The sequence below is a fragment of the Scyliorhinus canicula genome, chromosome 16 (genome assembly GCF_902713615.1).
Source record: "Scyliorhinus canicula chromosome 16, sScyCan1.1, whole genome shotgun sequence".
In the NCBI taxonomy this organism is placed as follows: domain Eukaryota; kingdom Metazoa; phylum Chordata; class Chondrichthyes; order Carcharhiniformes; family Scyliorhinidae; genus Scyliorhinus; species Scyliorhinus canicula.
In genome coordinates, this window is record NC_052161.1 from 47,976,387 (window position 1) to 47,996,917 (window position 20,531).

Below are 20,531 nucleotides of genomic sequence, written 5' to 3' on the forward strand. Positions count from 1 at the left end.
AAATGTCTACTGGAATTTCTAAGTTGTTTTCTACGATGCATTATTTAAAGCACCCTTGTTTAGATTCCTCAGCTGAATCAAAGCATGCCTTTCTTAATTCTGCTGCACTATGAATGTAACCCCTAATGAAATGTCAAATGGTTACAGCACAGAAGGAAGCCATTTGGTCCAAAGTGTCTGCTGACCTGTCTGCAAGAGCAACTCAATTATTCGCAATAGCCAGCACGGTGGCGCAGTGGTTAGCATTGCTGTCTCGCGTCGCCGAGGTCCCAGGTTCGATCCCGCCTCTGTCACTGTCCATGTGAAGTTTAAGATGTGCAGGGTAGGTGGATTGGCCACGCTAAAATTGTCCCTTAATTGGGAAAAAATGAATTGGGTACTCAATTTATTAAAAAAACAAAACAAATTCCCATAGCTCTGCAATTGTTTTCCCTTTTTCAGGTGCTGATTAATTCAGATTAGAAAACCCTGATGTATACGTCTCTAGCACAAACTCATTTCAGATCATAGCCACTCACTGAACATATAAAGAAGTTTTTGTTCATGCCACCTTTGGTATTACATAGGAGCAGGATTAAGCCATTTAGCCTGTGGAACCTGATCCACCATTCAATTAAATCATGGCTGATCATCTATCTCAGCACTACTTCCCCCTGTAGCACTGTTGCTTCACAGAGTCCCAGGTTCTATTCCCGTTTTGGTCACTGTCTGTGTGGAGTCTGCACGTTCTCCGTGTCTGCATGGGTTTCCTCCGGGTGTTCTGGTTTCCTCCCACAAGTCCCGAAAGACGTGCTTGTTAGGTGAATGGACATTCTGAATTCTCCCTTGGTGTACCTGAACAGATGCCTTAGAGTGGCAATTAGGAACTTCATTGCAGTGTTAATGTAAGCCTACTTGTGACAATAATAAAGATTATTGGATCTTTTCATGACCACTGGATGTTTCAAGTGCTTTCCAGCAGAAAAAGTACTAGTAGTGTAATCACCATCATAATGTAGGAAACGATAAGGGAACTTCCCTTTATCCTGTACTGCCACTCAAATATTCCCCAAATGTTATGCATTGTAAATCAGCTGTAACTGAATTTCTAACACTGTTACTATGACATGGCTGCTACTGAACGACATCTTTAGCTCTGATCAAGTCTCGGCCTTTTGGTCAAGATCAAGCTCACGAGCTCCAATGCCTTTTCTTGGCTCTCTTGTATGTCTTTCTTGTAAAGACCATGAATTGACTTCAATTTGAATTGTTTTTCGGAGCAAGCAATGAGATGAATTATGGGTTTTCCCTGTCTACTCTGTGCATTGGCTTTGTAACTTTAAGGATTGGATTAAAAAAACACCTTTATGAATTGCCAAATTTTTCATTATGATAATTCCACAATTTCTATAAATCCATCTAAATTGCAGTATCTATTGTAATTTAGTGCCAATCATTCACAGCCTCTGGAAGTGAACAAAAGATAGTGCAGGTCTACTGCTGTAACAAACTAACAAACCAATGCAGTGAACAGCAGTCCATGAAAATGGGTTGCAGCAATGAAAATGTTGGGGGCGGCACGGTGGCACAATGGTTAGAACTCCTACCTTACGGTGCTGAGGGCCCAGGTTCGATCCCAGCCCCATGTGGAGTTTACACGTTCTCACCGTGTCTGCATAGGTCTCACCGCCAGATGTGCCCGGTAGGTGAAATGGCCGCGTCCAATTGCCCCTTAATTGGGGGAAACAGTCATTTTACCCTGGTATTATCCTCCAAAATAACATTTGTGTCTTGTGATCTTTTATGCTGGTTCAAGATTTAGTTCGCCCAAACCCCATGTAACAATTGATATTGAACTGATACAGGGTAATTTTTCAGGTATACGAGATGGCACTTTTTAAACTTAGTCTAGTTACAAATGCTTTGACTGGAGTAACTCAATTCAAGCAATTGAAAATGACTTCAGTTGCAGGGTGGATACCCCATCTCGGTCTCCCTTTTGAGGTTCCAAGAATGCAGCAGCATTGTAATGTAAATTAAATTTTGTTGAAAAGAAAGACGTTGCAGAAGCTTTTAGCCTTGCACTCATCAGGCCAAATGTCGAATTTCAAACAATCGCAACAGTTTATTCTACTGGGGGGAAAAAATGTTGGTTTGTTGGCACGTTAACTCCGGCAAATGTGTTGCTATGGAGAAAGTGACAGGAAACTGGTTCCCAAGCTCCTGTGTATGAAGCGTTGAACGTATTCCTTGTTTGTAGAGAATGGATTGCTTTATGAATTTGTCACTTCTAGCAGGAGTATCTGAGCTGATCCAAATGTTCCTAGTTATGTGCAGCTCGTTATTCAGTTATGTGAATAAAGCAATGGTGCTGTCGTGTTGAGTTTGAATTTTGATATGTTCTGTTAATTCTGCAAACTTGGACAGCGCGGTGGCGCAGTGGTTAGCATTGCTGCCTACGGCGCTGAGGACCCGGGTTCGAATCCCGGCTCTGGGTCACTGTCCGTGAGGAGTTTACACATTCTCCCTGTGTTTGTGTGGGTTTCGCCCCCACAATCCAAAAGATGTGCAGAGTAGGTGGATTGGCCGTGCTAAATTGCCCCTTAATTGGAAAAAATAATTGGGTACTTAATTTTTTTTTAAATAAAAAAAATTCTGCAAACTTAAAGAAGCTGCACATATCAGCAGAACCTTTTTTTTCACTTGTGTTCAAGGATGCATAATATCAGATGAGAATAATTACAGACCAGTGGTGAAAAACCACCTTTTTTATATTGCTGGCTTGTCACCATTTGGATTTTGCGGACAGTGATGAAGCAAGATTGCTCACCGCTGTTCCCGGAGTGGGTCTGGGTAAAGAACTCTTTCGGGAGGATCAGTGCAGACTTGATGGGCCAGTGGGTCTGGGTAGAGAACTCTTTCGGAGGATCAGTGCAGACTTGATGGGCCAAATGACCACCTTTTGCACTGTAGGGATTCTATGAATTTTCAAAAAGAGAATTAGATAAATAATTTGAGGGTAGAAGTGGCAGGGCTCTTTTTTTTTTCTTCCCCTCCCTAAAATGAGTCGACTCGCCTTCCTTGACTCTCCCCTCAGCCATCCCTGTGCTTTAGGATTCTAGGTTAAACGTCCATTTGTCTTGTGCTTAGCTATTTAGTCCACTGTAGCATTAGGAGTTTATTTTGGCTCATCTTTGCACCCACACACTTTTCTTACCCTTTAGAGAATAGTGGTGGAAGGATTCCCAAGCTGATTATCAGCCTGTTGAAGCACATATGAACGCATCTTCTGTGACCAGCAAGTCCTGGTGTTGGACTCTAACCTGGGACTTCTGGTCCAACAGGATGCTGTCATTGTGCCTCAAGGCCTCCTACATCAGTGGTGAACATAAAATGTTAGTTCATTTATTTTTAATATTGTTAATGCCCTGCCCATACTAAAATAGCCATGATTTTGGCTGCATTGCGTATTTGTGTATGCCTTGTGTTTCTGCTTGTTTCTGATAATCTGGCAAGATCTGAAAGCTTGTTATCCTGTGGAGCCTGTCCTCCAGGCCATTACCTGCTAGATTTCTGAATGGAACTGTGATGTAGTATTGGCTTATTCATTTTGCTCTGAGGTCTTGGCTGAAATCCTCTTTCTCCTGTATCAAATGTCTGCACGAGTTTGACTGCTTTCTGTTGAGGTTGTTTGTTTGTTTGTTTGTTTTATGTTGCACCATACTATTGAATGGACTCTGTTGCTGTCTGCTTGCATCCTGTGACTCTCAAGTCAAATTGGCACCATTTCACCCTTCGGTGCATTTCCAAAATTCATCACTGTACCAGATTGGACTAACGCGAGCACTTTCTGCATCTTGAACCAGCTCTTCTGTGTTGAGCGTGTGATTTAGCCTTCAACTTCCCTGATCACTTTTGTTCTTTTCTGTTTTATTTAATTACCCCTTGTTTTGCTGATCAACCAGACTTATGCTAGCAACACTGGAGCACAGATTCAAATTATAATTGAAGTATTCTCTGTTCTTCCTCTGCCAATTTGATTCCACTGGAGAACCTGCACGGTAGCCCTCTGCACTCCACCATCCGCCTCCTCCACCCCACCCAATGGATGAGTCCACACTGTCTCCCAAATAGATGCTTAAACCTGAATTTTGATTCTTGGATGTCGACTCTTGTCAGTACTGAAAGCTGCTGAGTGAGTTATAAGGGGGTTAATTTCAATCTAAAGTCTCGATTTTGCCTTGATTTTTAAGAATGAGGGTGGGATCTCATTGAAACTGGAATAGACAAGGTAGATGCAGGTAACATGCATACCCTGGGAGAGGAATCGAAAATCGGGGTTTCAATTTCAAAATAATGGGGACATTGCTTCGGACCAAGGTGAGGAGAAATTCTTTGCCTCAAGGGCTGTGAATCTTTGGAATTCTCTAACCATGGTGCTGTGGAAGCTTAATCATGGAGTATGTTTAAAGTAGATATTGGTATGCCAAATACATAAATTAGGGGATGGTGTGGGTAAAAGACGTTGAAGTGGATGATCAGCCATGATATTGAATGGGGAGCAAACTTTATGGGCTGAATAGCCTACTCCGAGTCCTACGACTTCATCCATCACAGATCCTCAGTCTCATCAGCTGTTCCTGTCTTGCTTTCTCTTCCACTTTTGCCATTCCAGCTTACTTAACTTCATTAGCCCTAAATAAGCAACCAACTTGCCTCTGCCTACCTGCCCAATTGACATTGTGGTTTTCCCTATTTTTGTACTTGGCCCTTTCAAACCACAATCATTTGTTCCTCATCATGCCCTCCTGGCTAACTTCCCATCTGCCACCCTCTTAATCTTGAACTCATCCAAAATTCTGCTGTCTGTACCCTTACTAGCACCAAGTACAAGGGAGATGGATAAAATGTACTCATTGCCCAACATTGTTTCTTGGTCCAGCAACACCTCCCAGTTATTTTAAATTCTCATCCTTGTTTTCAACCCCTCCATTGCTTTGTTTTTTCCCTATCTCTAACCTCCTCCAGTTTTACAAACTTTTGATATTTTAGTGATCCACCACTGGCCTTCAGCTGCCTAAGCCAGTAATAAACACCATCCCTAACCCTCTATCTCTTGACTTGCCTCATTTTATGGCACTTTTTATGACCACATTGTTTAATTTAACTTTTTGGTCACCTGTCCAATATTTGGTCTTGATCAAACTTTAATGTTCCTTTGGTGGCGCAGTAGTTGGCACTGCTGCCTCACAGCACCAGGGACCTGGGTTCAACTCTGGCCTTGGGTAGCTGTGTGGAGTTTGTGCATTTCTCCGTGTCTGCATGGGTTTCCTCCATGCACTCCAGTTCTCTCTCACCGTGTAAAGATGTGCAGGTAGTTGGGGTTACGAGGATTGGGTGGGTGAGTGGGCCGAAGTAGAGTGCTCTTTCAGAGGGTTGGACTCTGGGCCAAATGGCCTCCTGCACTGTATGGATTCTATGAAGCACTATTATGTTTACTGCAATAATGCATGACTGTAGTGTCTTTTGCTAACACCTCCTTTGTTGTCCAACTTTGAGCTGTCCCTTTGTTCCATTCATGCCTGTCTGTGCTCAGGGATCTCAGCCCTTGGGTTTTCTCTTTCCTCTCGAGTCTTGCATCAATCCATTCTTCTTCTGCCACCTCCAGCATGATGCCACCACCAAACAAAATATCTTGCAAAGGAACCATTCTTTCCATCGCACCCTGGTCCAATCCTCAATCATCCCCAACAACTAGCCCCCTTCCCAAAGAAACTTCCCATGCAATCGCAGGTGGTGTCACACCTGCACTTTTACCTCTTTATACTTCAATCTTAAGACCTCAAACGCACCTTCCAGGCAATGCACCAATTTACTTAATTCTATTTAGTATTTGCTGCTAAAAATGTGGCTGTCTCACATTTTGGGGAGACCAAATGAAGATTAGGTGGCCGCACTGCTGAATACCTGAATAAGCTCAGAGCCTGAGCTTCCAAATGCTTGCCATTTAATTCACCTTGTGTCAGGAAACAGGTAGTTTTAAATAATTTATATTTGTGGGTCTTGGAATATACAAGTTTAATCTAATTTAATTTTGTCTAATTTCAGTTTGGTTTAGATGCATGCATGGAGGGTTTGCAACGTGAAAGCAAACAGCTCAAAAGGAAAACGAAGTTGTTGCTCAACAACCAGGGGCAGCAACCAGGGACCACTCTGGCAAAAAGATCTTGGAGTTAGTTGTAAGCTTGGACCAGGGAGCTGCAGAAAGCAGACATCCCAAAAGAACAAAATAAAATCCAAAAACCAGGCAGTGGGCCCAAAAAGAATGTCTGACTGTTAAATTCAAGGAATGGGCAGTGGTTAGCACTACTGCCTCACTGGACCGAGGTCCCAGGCTCAATCCCGGCTCTGGGTCACTGCCCAGGTTCAATCCCGGCTCTGGGTCACTGTCCATGTGGAGTTTGCACATTCTCCGCGTGTTTGCGTGGGTTTCACCCCCACAACCCAAAGAGGCAGGGTCGGTGGATTGGCCATGCTTAATTGTCCCTCAATTGGAAAACTTCTGCCATTCCATTTTTAAGTTAAAAGGCATAAAGGTCCTGTTTGGGAGAATGTGTTGAGGGGGGATTTTAATGAGGGATCCATAGAAGTGGTTTTGGGTGGCATCTGTCACTTGGTTTCAGAGTGTGGTGTGCCTGACCACAGTTGACCTTTTTGTTTACACGGATATGTACTTATAACAGTGTAAAATAATAGATTGTAATCTGTGTTATCCGTACCAATTTGTAAACATCTGTAAAGATATAGGTGGGGTAAAGCAGTGTAATCTTGTTTGTTATTTTATTTTCTAAAATGTTAAATTGTCAGTTCTGCAGCTCGCTCATCTGTTTTTCATCAAAAGGCCAGGGTTCTTATTGTTAAGGGGATTGATTTTGTATTTGTTACCGTTTACTGTCTGTGGGTGGGGTGTAAATTTTAAGGAAAATGTGAAAATGGAGAATAAAAACATTTTTTTTTTTAAAAGCCAGTGTTCCATTCTGGGACCTGATTGTCCAGTAGTAACATCAGCTGGGATCGTAACCCTTGCTTTCATGTTCACATTTTTTTTGTCCTCCTGCTTGCTGCAGTGTTCCAGCAAAGCTTAACACAAGCCCAAGGAACAGCACCTCGTCTTCGGGTTACAGTTTACAGTTTATAACCTTCTGGACTCTTCCACACTGTGTTCAGCGGTTTCAGGCTGTGAATTCTTTTTGTAAATTTTGATTTGTGCTTATTTTTGTTCTTGTGAGGGGCAGCACGGTGGCCTAGTGGTTAGCACAACCGCCTCACGGCGCTGAGGTCCCGGCTCTGGGTCACTGTCCGTGTGGAGTTTGCACATTCTCCCCGTGTCTGCGTAGGTTTCGCCCCCACAACCCAAAAATGTGCAGAGTAGGTGGATTGGCCACGCTAAATTGACCCTTAATTGGAAAAAATAATTGGGTAATCTAAATTTATTTTTAATTTTTTTTAAAAAATAAATAAATAAATAAAAAATTGTTTTTGCGCTAATTCAAATCTTTTTTCATGACTTGGCTTTTGTACAAAGTTGTTAATTATTCTGATATTGGGGCAGCACGGTGGCACAGTGTTAGCACTGCTGCCTCATGGCGTGAGGTCCCAGGTTCGATCCCGGCTCTGGGTCACTGTCCGTGTGGAGTTTGCACATTCTCCGTGTGTTTGCGTGGGTTTCACCCCCACAACCTAAAGATGTGGATTGGCCACACTAAATTGCCCCTTAATTGGAAAAAATGAATTGGGTACTCTAAATTATTTTTTAAATTATTCTGATATTTGCACTTCTTTACAATTAATGCCACTCACTTTGCCTTTTTGTTCCTTTACATCTTTATCGTTTAATCTCTCACTCCCTGTATCCTATCCCAGGCTTTCTCTTGTCCTTCTTCCCCATTTTCAATGGCATTCTTTCCACTCGCATTCCACCCTCCGTCAGTTCTGAAGCAGTCTTATTTTACTCAAAGCATTAACTCTTTTTCTCTCTCCATGGATGCTGCGAGACCTGCTGGGTATTTCAGTTTCTATTTTTATTCCACTTATTTGAAGATTTTGCAGTATATTATATTTGCCCTTGTATGTTTTCAAAATGGTGCCCTTGACCTGCGAAAACGACTTTCACTAAAATATTGCTATAGTTGGTAAGCTTATAATTATCATTCTTCAGTAGCCTGCAGATAAACCTATTGCAGGCTCCCCCAGCATTGTTACTGAAGTTTTAATGATCCTTGAATTTCCAGATTTGTATTAAAGCTCTGCATTTCCAAGGAAGGAAATGGATAGAAAGCGGTCATTGAAGTATCTGGTAGAGTTATCCTACTGCATCTTCCCAGGCAAAGAAAAAGACTTGTGTGGAGAGAGTTCATGTCTAAATGCTCAGTCAACGCTGGCCACAATATTTGAGACATGCTAATTAACCTCCATGTTATTTTAATGCTTTATTTTTAGTATTGGATTTTAGTTTTTAAGTTCAAATTATCGGGTGCTTTTTTTGTGTATATAAGCTCAATTTTTATTGAAAGCTGCCATATTTCATTTCACTCCTGACTGTTTGTTTATAGAGGACTATAAGTAAATTATTCATTCAATGGTTATTCAGACAAGCACTTACTGTCTAGCCAGGTTGAATGGTTTGGTTTCCAAAGGGATTTATGTACATAGTTGCCATAGAAAATTAATGTGGTTAAACTGAAGTATTTTGCTTCTCTGAAGATATCTCCATCACAGTACAATATTACATGTATACTCTCCTTTAAACTACAATTTATTGCATTGTGAATATTTACTAATGAAACTTATTTTAAAATTGCTTTTATAAATATGAATGCATACAAAGAATCTTAAGAAAATATTTGAAATTGTTAATAAATACTAGGGTTTAGAAGCACGTACTAAGGGCATTGGTATGCTTTCTGAATAGATGATTAGGATGGCAGACTACACCAATGTTTGAACTATGCTTTATACAGCAACTGCATAACTACTTATGGTTTGTATTGTATAGATCTAATTTGCAATTCTTTTCAATAGCTAAGCAAGATGGTAATTGAAGTGATCTATAACTGCTTTGCTAACGTCCTCTTCTGACTACTTGTTTCTTTACTCATTCTTTTTTACTTGTCGCTATTGAACCATGAATGTTGCAAATTGACCTAGTTGCCTAATCTAAATCAGTTTGAGTATCTGTTTGCTCTATCCTCTTGACATCTATCTGCAAACTTCACCTGCTATACATCAATTAGGAATCCAAGAATTAATCCTTGGTATCCTGCATAGTACCTCCTATGCCTTTTGTGGCATCTGTTTCCAAAACACACATTTTGGGCAGGATTCTCCGTCCCGCTGCATCAGAAATCTGGTGCGGCGGGCCTCTGGGATTCTTCATCTTGCCATCTGGCCAGTGAGGTTTTCCATTGTGGGCAGTCCCACGCCGTATGGAAATCCCTGGGCTGCTGGTGAATAGGACAATCCCAACAGCGGAGAATCCACCCTTCGTTTTATTTACATATTTATTTGTCTACATACTGGAAGGGTAAATGCTGGAAAATCTCAGCAGGTCTGGCAACACCTGTAAGGCGAGAAAGAGCCTACATTTCGAGTCCAGATACCCCTTTGACAAAGGGACATCTGGACTTGAAACGTTCAATCTTTTCTCTCCTTACAGGTGCTGCCAGACCTCCTGAGATTTTCCAGCATTTTCTTTGTTTCAGATTCCAGCATCTGCAGTCATTTGCTTTTAATTGTCTACATAGTTTTTCCTGCACTTAAATGTAACCTTGTTAGTCTACCATTTCAGCATTGTTTCTTTAATTGATTTATGTGAGACTTTCAAATCCTCTGCAATCTGTCTTCCTCTATTTATTAAACTTGGTACCCATAAGAAGAGGTGGAACCTCCTGCAAGTGAAAATTGTCAGAAGCAAGCACTTCAGCAAATTTCCTGAGATGTTAACCCTGAAGCACGGTTTACACTCTTGGGTGGATGTTTGGATCCATGGCTTTTTGAGGAGGAAGGAGAGGTTCTTGGGTCCAGGCCAATTGTTTTTTTTCCTTTCCCAAAACGGCACTAAAACAGATCCAATAAGTCCTTTAAAGAAAACAAACAATGCTACTTATTGAAATTTAGCTGCTGATATTACATAAATTATATTGCCAACAGGCCCTGAGTAGTTTCTAGTAATTGCTTGTCCTTTTTCATCCATTTTCTTTAGCAACTCATAGAAGTATGGAACTAGTTTTGAGATGATTTCTTTATCTAACTGCAAATTCCACGCTGTTTAACAGTAAATCAAATTGGCAAGAGTTGTACAGATTTGCACAGCAACGTTGCATCCCAAAAAGGTTTTACTTATAATGGCTACAGAAGCATTTACTGTGTGCATCTGCATAACATGATTAGCTTTCTAAAATATCAATATTCAGTAACTGAAATGTGTTTCTCTGCAGGTACTTGTTATTGCAACTTTAATCAGCCTATGATGTAGTAATTTTTCTTTCTTTTTTATGATAGCTGAAGATGAGGGGAAAGATGAATGGATATCCTTCCTACTTTTAACTGGCTCTGAGCTTCAATTGATACTCTGTATGGCAATTAGATGGCTGTTGAATCCTGCCAGGTTATTCTGAAGAACTGAGCTTGAGCTGTAACACGCAAGAGAAAGGATCGGGCAGAAGGAAGTCGGACTTTATTTTTGGACTGTTAATGACTGTGATATCACCTAATTCTTGGGTGAACAGTGAATAGTATGATTTGGGATGTATCTACTTAAGTCACTGTTTTCATTGTCTAAAACTTGTCTCCATTGAATAAAATTACTGCAAAAAAACAATTTTCCAGGGTGAATAATGGATAAAGACTAAAGCCTCCTTTATTTTGATTCAAATAATTTTTTTAATGATCTAGTGCAGTAGTTTTAATACAGTGAGTATAAGATGTCTTTACATGCATACGCCCATTTGTCTCCATGATTGCAAGGCATACTGGGTGTTTTTTGCAACTTCATTGACATTTAGCAGCTTATCGTTATCAAAGTACATTAAATGCAAAGCTTGCAAAATGCTAATGTTATCTCTTCTACAGTCTTGCTCAGTGGACATATAACCCCCCCCCCCCCCCCAAATGCACAGGTAATGCTGAAATAATGCATTTAAAGCCGTTCATGGTATAATAAATCATGAAAGTGTAATATTGTGAATTTAGAGGGTAAAGTTAGATCCAAATTGCTTGGAGGAACATTGAATGTTGGCCCCTTCATTTGCCATATGGTCCTTTATTTGCCATAAAGCAATATCATAGATCGCATTATCTTGTATCACTAATTGCATCATCTTTCACTGTAGCAACAGAAGGTCATGACTTGCTTTAAGGAATGTTGCGCACAATGATGTTGAAGTAACTGAGCAAACCATGATATTAAGTTCAGATGTACTTCAACAGCACTGGATGCTGCATAACTAGATTGTGTTGGAGGAGGGAAGTGAAGTCTAGGCTACTGTACTGTAAATCAGTAGAGCTGCTTCATTTTTCCACTGTTAAATTGTTACTCCTATACCACAACGTGCATGAAGTTTACCAAAAACTGAAGTGCTTCCATAGAAATAAACCAAAATTGTTTGAGGAAAGTGTATTTTGAAGCAAATCAGGCCATATAAATATTGTTTGCATAATAATATCTGACTTGTTGCATAATAATATCTGACTTGTTGAAAGGGTAACAGCTTTGTGGAGTGCATTCTTTTGTCTTTTGAATGGTAAGTGTGTCTCTAGTATGTGTGTTTTAAGTCGTGTACAATGAACCTCACTATGATTGAGCCCGAGTCCTTTTAATTAAGCTGTGAATTATCCCATCTTATGTCTGAAAGGGCAGCATGTGGCACAGTGGTTAGCACTGCTGCCTATGGCGCTGAGGACCCGGGTTCAAATCCTGGCCCTGGGTCACTGTCCGTGTGGAGTTTGCACATTCTCCCCATGTCTGCATGGGTTTCACCCCCACAACCTAAAGATGTGCAGGTTAAATGGATTGGCCACGCTATATTGCCCCTTAATTGGGGAAAAAAAATAATTGGGTACTCTTAATAAAAAATAAATAAAAATTAAATGTCTGAAAAAGCAATACCTGTACATGGTGTCTTTTTGCTTCATTTAATGCTTTGGAACTGCTCTTTAGAGCACTTCCACAATATGTCAGTTGGCAAATGAACCTCCAATATATTCTGTCAAACTTTTGGGCAGGTGTAGTGTTTGGAACTATGCAGTTGGACTTGGCAACTTTGGTGAGGAGTGGTGAAAATTTGATCCTGCTGCAAAATAGTTGGGTGCAGACGTCAAACAAGGACTGAATGGGGCTCAGCTGAAATGCTCTCTTCCGATGACCAGCGCAAGTAAAGAAGGAAACAAGGTTTTGGAGGTTGCTGTGTAATTGCTTCAAATCAGAGGGATGAGGAGAATCCGAGAAATGGGATGTAAAATATTAAGAAGTGGGCTTTTACATGGAATGTAGATGATCTGTGTGGAGCAAGTGGATCAGCAGCTATAGTAGCATGATTTTGCTGGAGCTGAGTATCATTGCATAAGGAACATTCTAGATAAGACTTCTGCCCACCTGAAGGCTTCATCTTTTCATTATGATCATTTAGAACGTAGTTATAATCTCACTTTTCCGAACTGGGATAATTCAATAGTTTTTCAATCTCTGTTACTGAGGAAATGCTGAAAGAATCTTTTAGTCAGGAGTCTCTGGTTTCTCAGATGTACCTCAGTATGCCATCCATTTTGTTGCAAAATCGGTATGCAAGGAGCCCCAAATGATCAGTGTAGTTCAAACTTGCTGATCTTCACATTATATCGCTTGTTTTGTACAATCTTTCCTGTCCTTTTGCTTTTCGTCTGATTATTTGCTGTACCTTCTGAGAAGGAATATTAAATATCTCGTGTTGTATCAAGTGCAACAACTTGACTTGTCTCTTTACCCCATTTATAACACCAGCTTCAAAAAGCTCTGCATGTTCATACTTCTGGTAAAATCATTTTTTTGTGCAATTTGATTTTGGCAGCAAAACAGGACAGCTGCTTTCTTGGTGGATAACTCTTCCAATCTCTTTTATACTAGTACAGCAACTGAGCTTTTTTTTGAGGGGGGAATTAAAGCTGCATGTACAATAGCTTTCATTATTCAATTTACCTAATTGTTTACAGACGTGACAGATGATGGGTGCCTTCCTACTTTATACAGGGACAATTAGCCACTGACTGCTACCAACTACATGTCTTTGTTTTCAGTAATGTGGAGACAAGAGACATCCAGTGTGCATCTGTGAAGCCATAAGACTTCCATGTTGTAAACAACAAATTCTAGATTCGTATTACCAATCTGCTGTCAAAGGTTAATTTAATTTTCTTTATAGAAAAGGGAAGAACATATTTGTAAGGGGAATTGAATTGAAATACAGCTCTGTCGTGCTTATTGACTTATTTATTTACAGTGGAGCTCTTCAATGTGTGTTAAAATATATTGTGACATCCAGATTGTCAAAGGCTACTGCGGGACTTAATTGTTTTTCTATGTGGCTCTCAATGTTTCTAGACAAAATCTCAACTCCCCCACTTTGATAGCATGACCAAACCAACTGGATTTCCGTAAGATGCAGGTATTAAAAGGCTTCCTGGAATCATTAACTAGCTGTGGCATGTAAGGGACAGCATAGAACTTCAATGCACCTGCACTGAAAATGTCAACCTAAATTGGATTTGATTTCCTGGGTTGTAAACTGCAGTGAATGGCAATAGTTTATATAACTACAGGATTTCTTTTTAAATTTTAAGTGATTGTATCAGTTAATTTTAAAATGCTGTACTTGTAAATGCTAGTGAATTGTATTCGGTCTTTGTATGACTTGCTTTACAACAGATTGACATTATGTATTTACTAGTGCACTTCCACTGTACAAACTGCTGATATATTGGGAATAGCAACAAGGTTTTTAAAAGCTAATCAGCAATAAAGTCAATTGAAACTCTTTGCATTTCACTAGAATTATTATAGCTGCAGCAAAGCATGTTTGAAACATTGTAAAGTTTTTTGCATCTTCCATTTCAGTGATTTAATTGGTTAGGGTGCTTGATCATGGTTTTTCTGATTCTGCAATGCTTGCTTCAGGAATTTTAGCCAATAGGAAATAATGAAGTTTTGTATACCAGCTTGATTTGTTAAATACTCAAGGAGCTATGCTTTTGCTGCAAGTGTTGCTGCTCATTGAATAAAATGAAGGGTCGGAAAGGACATTGACAAACATTATCCTTTTTAACTGGTTCTGATAAAGATTTGGGTGGAAATTAAATGCAGGTGCATTGTTTGACTTTTTGTCCATTTGTGTTCTCTGCATAGTCTGATGGGGCTTGTAGTAGTGACCAGAAAGCAATCAGTTAACTTTTTTAAAACTTTGTTCATGGGATGTGTCGTAGACTGCCAGCATTTATTGCTCATCCCTAATTGCCCTAGAAGGGCAGTTGAGAGTCAACCACATTGCTGTGGCTCTGGAGTCATATATAGACCAGACTAGGTAAGTGATGAGACCATCAATTCACGCGACACGTGGTTAGAAGTGAACAGTGGTTTTAATTGTCTTACAACAGAGCCTGCCTGTGACAAGATGAACTCCAGATGAACTGGCAGGCAGGCTCTCAGCATCAACCTTTATACTTCTGGTTAGGGGGAGGAGCCAAGGGTGGAGCCCAGTACAAACTCCTGTACACTCCCAGAGCATCTCCCCCTAGTGGCAGAGCAGCGCAACTGCTCATGTGCCGAGCTTAAAGACATAGTACAACATGTGTAATACAGTGAATTACGCTACTGTGATTCACCACAGTAAGGACAGCAGATGTCCTTCCCTAAAGGACATTGGTGAACCAGATAGGCTTTTATGACAATCGACAATGGCTCCATGGTTGTCATGATTTTTTTTATTGAATTCAAATTTCACCATCTGCAGTGATGGTATTTGAACCTTGGACCCGAGAGCAGTACTCTGGGTATCTGGATTGCTAGTCCAGTGACAATACCACTACGCCGCCGCCACCGCTCCAAAATAACCTGCCATCTATCTCCGATGTTCTTTTATCTATTCTATAAGAGTGATATTTGAATAAAATTGCAGGTGTTTGAATCAAAAACATTTCACAAATGGAGACTATTTTGGTGACTTATCCACCCCTGAGACTACAAAAACAAATGCTGATTTCCACTATTTTATCCTAAATCAGGATATTACAAAGTACAGGTCGCAACCCGCCGATGGGTCGCGGGTAAATGTCAGGAAGGTCTAGGAGTGATCGGTCACAGTGGTCCTAATTGGGGGAGAAGTGCCCAACAGCTCCTACCAGTATTTTAAATTGACAGTGGCAGTTGCTCCCAGCTATAAAACGATGATAAAATAAGGTGGTGTGCAGTTCTCTGACCATAGATGGCAACAGTGAGCAGGTCTGCATGCCCTGTACGTACATATATGTTTGGTGCAAAATCAGAGGTGAGTTTATTCCATTTTCTAGATGCTAGCAAGCGAGGCAAGAGGACTTCTGAAGATGGATCACTTTGTTCCAATGAAGAGATGGCCAGAGACACGAGGCAGTGTACACGCTGGCCAGGATCTCACATCTAAATCTTTTGGAGAGCTGCTGAGGAGAGTCCATGGCAGGACAGAGCAATGCTAGTGTTAGGTCTGTACAATGCTCCAGGGCATCTGGTGAACAGCCTACAAAAAAAACATTTAAATCGGAACAAAGCAGTGTAAAGATGATTTCTTGAGGTATGGCTTTATCAATTGTGCCAATGTAAATAAGGATGCAAAGCCCATGTTCATTGTAGGCAGAGAATATAGGGGCTGTTTAGCACAGGTCTAAATCGCTGGCTTTGAAAGCAGGCCAGCAGCACGGTTCGATTCCCGTAACAGCCTCCCCGAACAGGTGCCGGAATGTGGTGACTAGGGGCTTTTCACAGTAACTTCATTTGAAGCCTACTCGTGACAATAAGCGATTTTCATTTCATTTCAGAAGTACGAGCGAATGAGAGGAGAAATTTTAGATTTTGAAAGTGAAGTATGCATCAAAAGTTCTTTCTTTTGAGGTTATGACCCCAGAGTCAGTTTTCCAAATTAAAAGACAGTACTTTAAAAACACGCCAAAAGTCCATGAGGCTGCCAGCATTCTGGAGTAGCATTTCCCAGAAGTATCCAGTACTGAGTAAAATGAGCATTTTGCTGCTATTTCCCTTCATGCCAACCAACATATGTGAGGCTGGGTTTTCCGTTTTCACAAACCTGCCCAAAGGAACTAGCTGAGAACCAATGGCAGGAAATAGCAGGCTCCCCTTTCACATTAACAGTAAGCGAACATGCGTATTGCAATGGTCGGCCAGCGTGGGTCCAGTAGGTCAGCCAGTTGGCAAAAGTGGGTCCCAGGGGAAAAGATTTTGGAAAAACACTATTGTCAGGATATGTCGCCAGAGTGTTACTGTATCTGGCATGTGATCAGATTATGGGACTAGTATTGTCCACCCAAAAAAGCAATCTGTTGCAACTGAGCATGATTTGGATTGCTTCTGTATAAATCCAGTCACCTTGTTTTATGTTCAGCCTCCTCTCTTCTGAATCGGAAATCAGTGAGGGGTCTGACTTATCAACATTCAACAGGATGAGGCTGTTGTACTTGTTTTTTTTAATCTCGGAGGAATTGAAAATTTGTTCATATAATAGCCTTTTTGATTTGCTTGATGTTTGAAAGCGCCAAATTATGTCAATCTTTTTTTCCTTGAAAAATATTCTGTGACCTTCAATACATGTTTTAAGGAATGATAATTTATTGAGATAAAAATAAAGTGCCAGAATAACTCAGCAGGCTGGCAGTATCTGTGGAGACAACCATTTTGTCTGTATGACTCTTTAGAAAGAAGATTCTTTGAAGTCCAGACTCTGTTAATTCTGCAGACTAGAACAGCACAATGGCACATCGGTTAGCACTGCTGCATCACAGCGCCGAGGTCCCAGGTTCGATCCCGGCTCTGGACTACTGTCCATGTGGAGTTTGTACATTCTCCCATTTTTTTTTTTCTTCAGTGTCACCCCCACAACCCAAAGATGCAGGATAGGTGGATTGGCCACGCTGATAAACTCTGTAGACGCCAAATGTTTCTCCACAGATGCTTCCGGGACCTGCTGAGATTCTCTCGTGGTTTTTGTTTTTATTTCAGATTTCCAAAATCAGTATTTTGCTTTTAATTTATTGGTTAATTTTTTGAGACTGGTAAAATGAACATTAAATCATAGTTTTAACCTCGGAGATGGCAAACATCTGTTTTCAATGTACAAATCATGATCTGATAAATGGGTTCAAAAGCGAAGGAATGAATCCTCAGCTGTCTAGTTAGCTTAGGGGGTTAAAGAGTTGAGTGTTTTGGCAGGTAATCATGCATTGTGTCAGCCTAACCCAATACTACTTTTGTCTAAATTCCAGAAATAGTTAATCTCCAAAAGCCGGCCAAAGGTGTTCCTTAGATTATTCTGGCCTGGAATGCAGATGTGCATTGCGGACAAAGGCGTGAAGAGCATGGTTATGCAAGTGTAACTCATTTGTGGGCAACACGGTGGCGCAGTGGGTTAGCCCTGCTGCCTCACGGCGCTGAGGTCCCAGGTTCAATCCCGGCCCTGGGTCACTGTCCGTGTGGAGTTTGCACATTCTCCCTGTGTCTGCGTGGGTTTCACCCCCACAACCCAAAGATGTGCAGGGTAGGTGGATTGGCCATGCTAAATTGCCCCCTTAATTGGAAAAAAGTGAATTGGGTACTCTAAATTTTTTTAAAAAGTGTAACTCATTTGTCGGGAAAAAGATTTAAATAAAGTCTTAACTGACCAAAATCAAAACTTGTAAAAGCCTGAACTTGTATACTGTATTGCACAATTCCACAATCAATGCTAATTATGACACAAATGCATGAGGTGGACCTGGAGGGTAGAAACTTAACTGGCTATAAGATAATCACCAAGCTCAGTTCAACTTAGTAACTTTGTATGCGGTTACACAATTACCTCTAATATGGAATTGGTTACCCAACCCTAGTTGTGTTTGAAAAGAAGGTGGGTATAATCTGCAAAGGCAGCCAGTCTAGCAGGTGATACAACCCAGTACTTTGTTTCATGTTTTGTGAAATATGCCACCCATAGGTCATGTCTACAATAGCTGTTGCCAATAAGGTGACCTCATAGAAAATGCCACACAAAAAGATTTGGGTGATTTATACCAACAATGAAAGACCCATCAAGGGCATTAAATTTGTTCTGACTTGCATGTAAAATATTTGGCATCAATTCTGTCCAAATCCAGTAAACTTAAAACAGTTTAAAAAATTGACTACATAGAATTTACAGTGCAGAAGGAGGCCATTCGGCCCATCGAGTCTGCACCGGCTCCTGGAAAGAGCACCCTACCCAAGGTTAACACCTCCACCCTATCCCCATAACCCAGTAACTCCACCCAACACTAAGGGCAATTTTGGACACTAAGGGCAATTTAGCATGGCCAATCCACCTAACCTGCACATCTTTGGACTGTGGGAGGAAACCAGAGCACCCGGAGGAAACCCACGCACACACTGGGAGGATGTGCAGACTCCGCACAGACAGTGACCCAAGCCGGGAATCGAACCTGGGACCCTGGAGCTGTGAAGCGATTGCGCTATCCACTATGCTACCGTGCTGCCCACATAACACAACTAACTACTGACTCGGGCTCATTATCAGATAGTTAGTTGAAAAAGCTCAATGTATAGATTTAGATGAGTGTCTGCTTTGTAACGCCATCCACAAACAACGTTTAGGTTCAAAGCTACAGTGAAAACTTAACCAGAATTCTGGCCATAATGCTGTCCGTATATTTCAGTTTTAGTGATGCGGTATGCTGGAACTTTGCAGTGTGTAACACTTGCATGAGAGCACATGTCAAAAGACCTGTAACTAGTGTGAAATTTGCCTTTTATTGGCTTGTTAGAAAGAACTGTGACCGATTTCTGTGTTCAATCCTGTGATAGAACTGATGAAGTACTCCAGCAGAGCAGTATGCAAATAGGTGATGCATCTAAACACGTGTACTGAGTTCAGTAGTGTATATAGTTACACGATCCCCATACACTTACATATATGGTGTAGTCCTGCACTGGCAGGCACAAAAGAATGATTGATAATTTCTCGTGACTATGTCAATGGTTGGATTCATGATGCAATGTTTTGTTCAGCTGAGTGGGATGGTCCTTCTGCTCAGTAAAACTGAAGGTGGATGGTCTCTTGAAACCAAAACAGGGGTGCATAATAAAATTGGAGCTAGGCAACTTGGGAGTGAATTTAGCACTTTTTCCACCCAAAAGCATGAGGAAAATATGGAGTTATTCCCTCTCAAAAAGATATGGATGAGGGCAGCACGGTGGCGCAGTGAGTAGCACTGCTGCCTCACGGCGCCGAAGTCCCAGGTTTGATCCCGGCTCTGGGTCACTGTCCGTGTGGAGTTTGCGTAGCACGGATGCTAGCCCCCCACCGGGCGGAGCATTGGTGCGGGGGCGGCGCCAACTTTTCATTGTAAAACTAGATACTTCTGGATTTGGAGAATACAGCCCATGAGCTTTGTCACTCAGCAAATCCAAGAAAAGTGTGAAATAACACAAAAGGCATGACATGGTGTTTATGAATATGTCAAAGGCTTTTGACTTCAACTGCAAAACTTTTTGAAAAGTTCTCCAGGCAGTTCGATGCCTAGCAACCTTTTTTACTACCTGTCCTGCATGACGGTATGACAGCAACTATTCTTTGCAATGATATAGTAAACCAAGCCGTTTTGCGTTCAGCCGGTTGTAAAGCAAAGCTGTGTGAATTACTTCACTATTTACCTCGGCCTCTAACTCATTCATGACAAATTTCCGCAAGAGGTCATTTTTGAGTTTTGACTTGACAGGAATCTTTTCGACTTCAATAAGCTGAGAGCTTAGGTGAACTTCCAGCACAACCAAATACTTACAAAATGCTGTTGACAGTGCAGCTCTGATCTGTACTGCAAGTGACACTCAGACCACCGTCAACCTTGTCAATTCTGCAAGACCAAAATTATTCATCAGCTCCTCCCTGCGCAAGCACCTACATTTCAAACTATTGGTATTGTTGGAGAGGCTTTGGAAGTCATTGTACATTGGTTAGCACTACTCCCGCACGGCGCCAAGGACCAGGGTTCGATCCTGCACTATCACATTCTTCCCGTATCTGTGTGGGTCTCACCCCCACAATCCAAAGATGTGCAGGGTAAGGGTGGCACAGTGGTTAGCACTCCTGCCTCACGGCACCAAGGTCCCAGGTTCAATCCCGGCCCTGGGTCACTGTCCATGCGGAGTTTGCACATTCTCCCCGTGTTTGCGTGGGTTTCACCCCTACAACCCAAAAGATGTGCACGATATGTGGATTGGCCATGCTAAATTG

General features: G+C 41.3%; 1 protein-coding gene across 1 annotated transcript in view; it reads left to right on the plus strand.

Moving 5' to 3' along the window:
- pwwp2b (PWWP domain containing 2B) overlaps positions 1-14,045 on the plus strand; it is a 102,628-nt gene extending 88,583 nt beyond the window's left edge. The window contains exon 3 of the transcript XR_005463714.1: positions 10,540-14,045. The gene's annotated coding sequence lies outside the window, so the exon portion shown is untranslated. The remainder of the gene's footprint in view (positions 1-10,539) is intronic.
- The last annotated feature ends 6,486 nt before the right edge of the window (positions 14,046-20,531 follow it).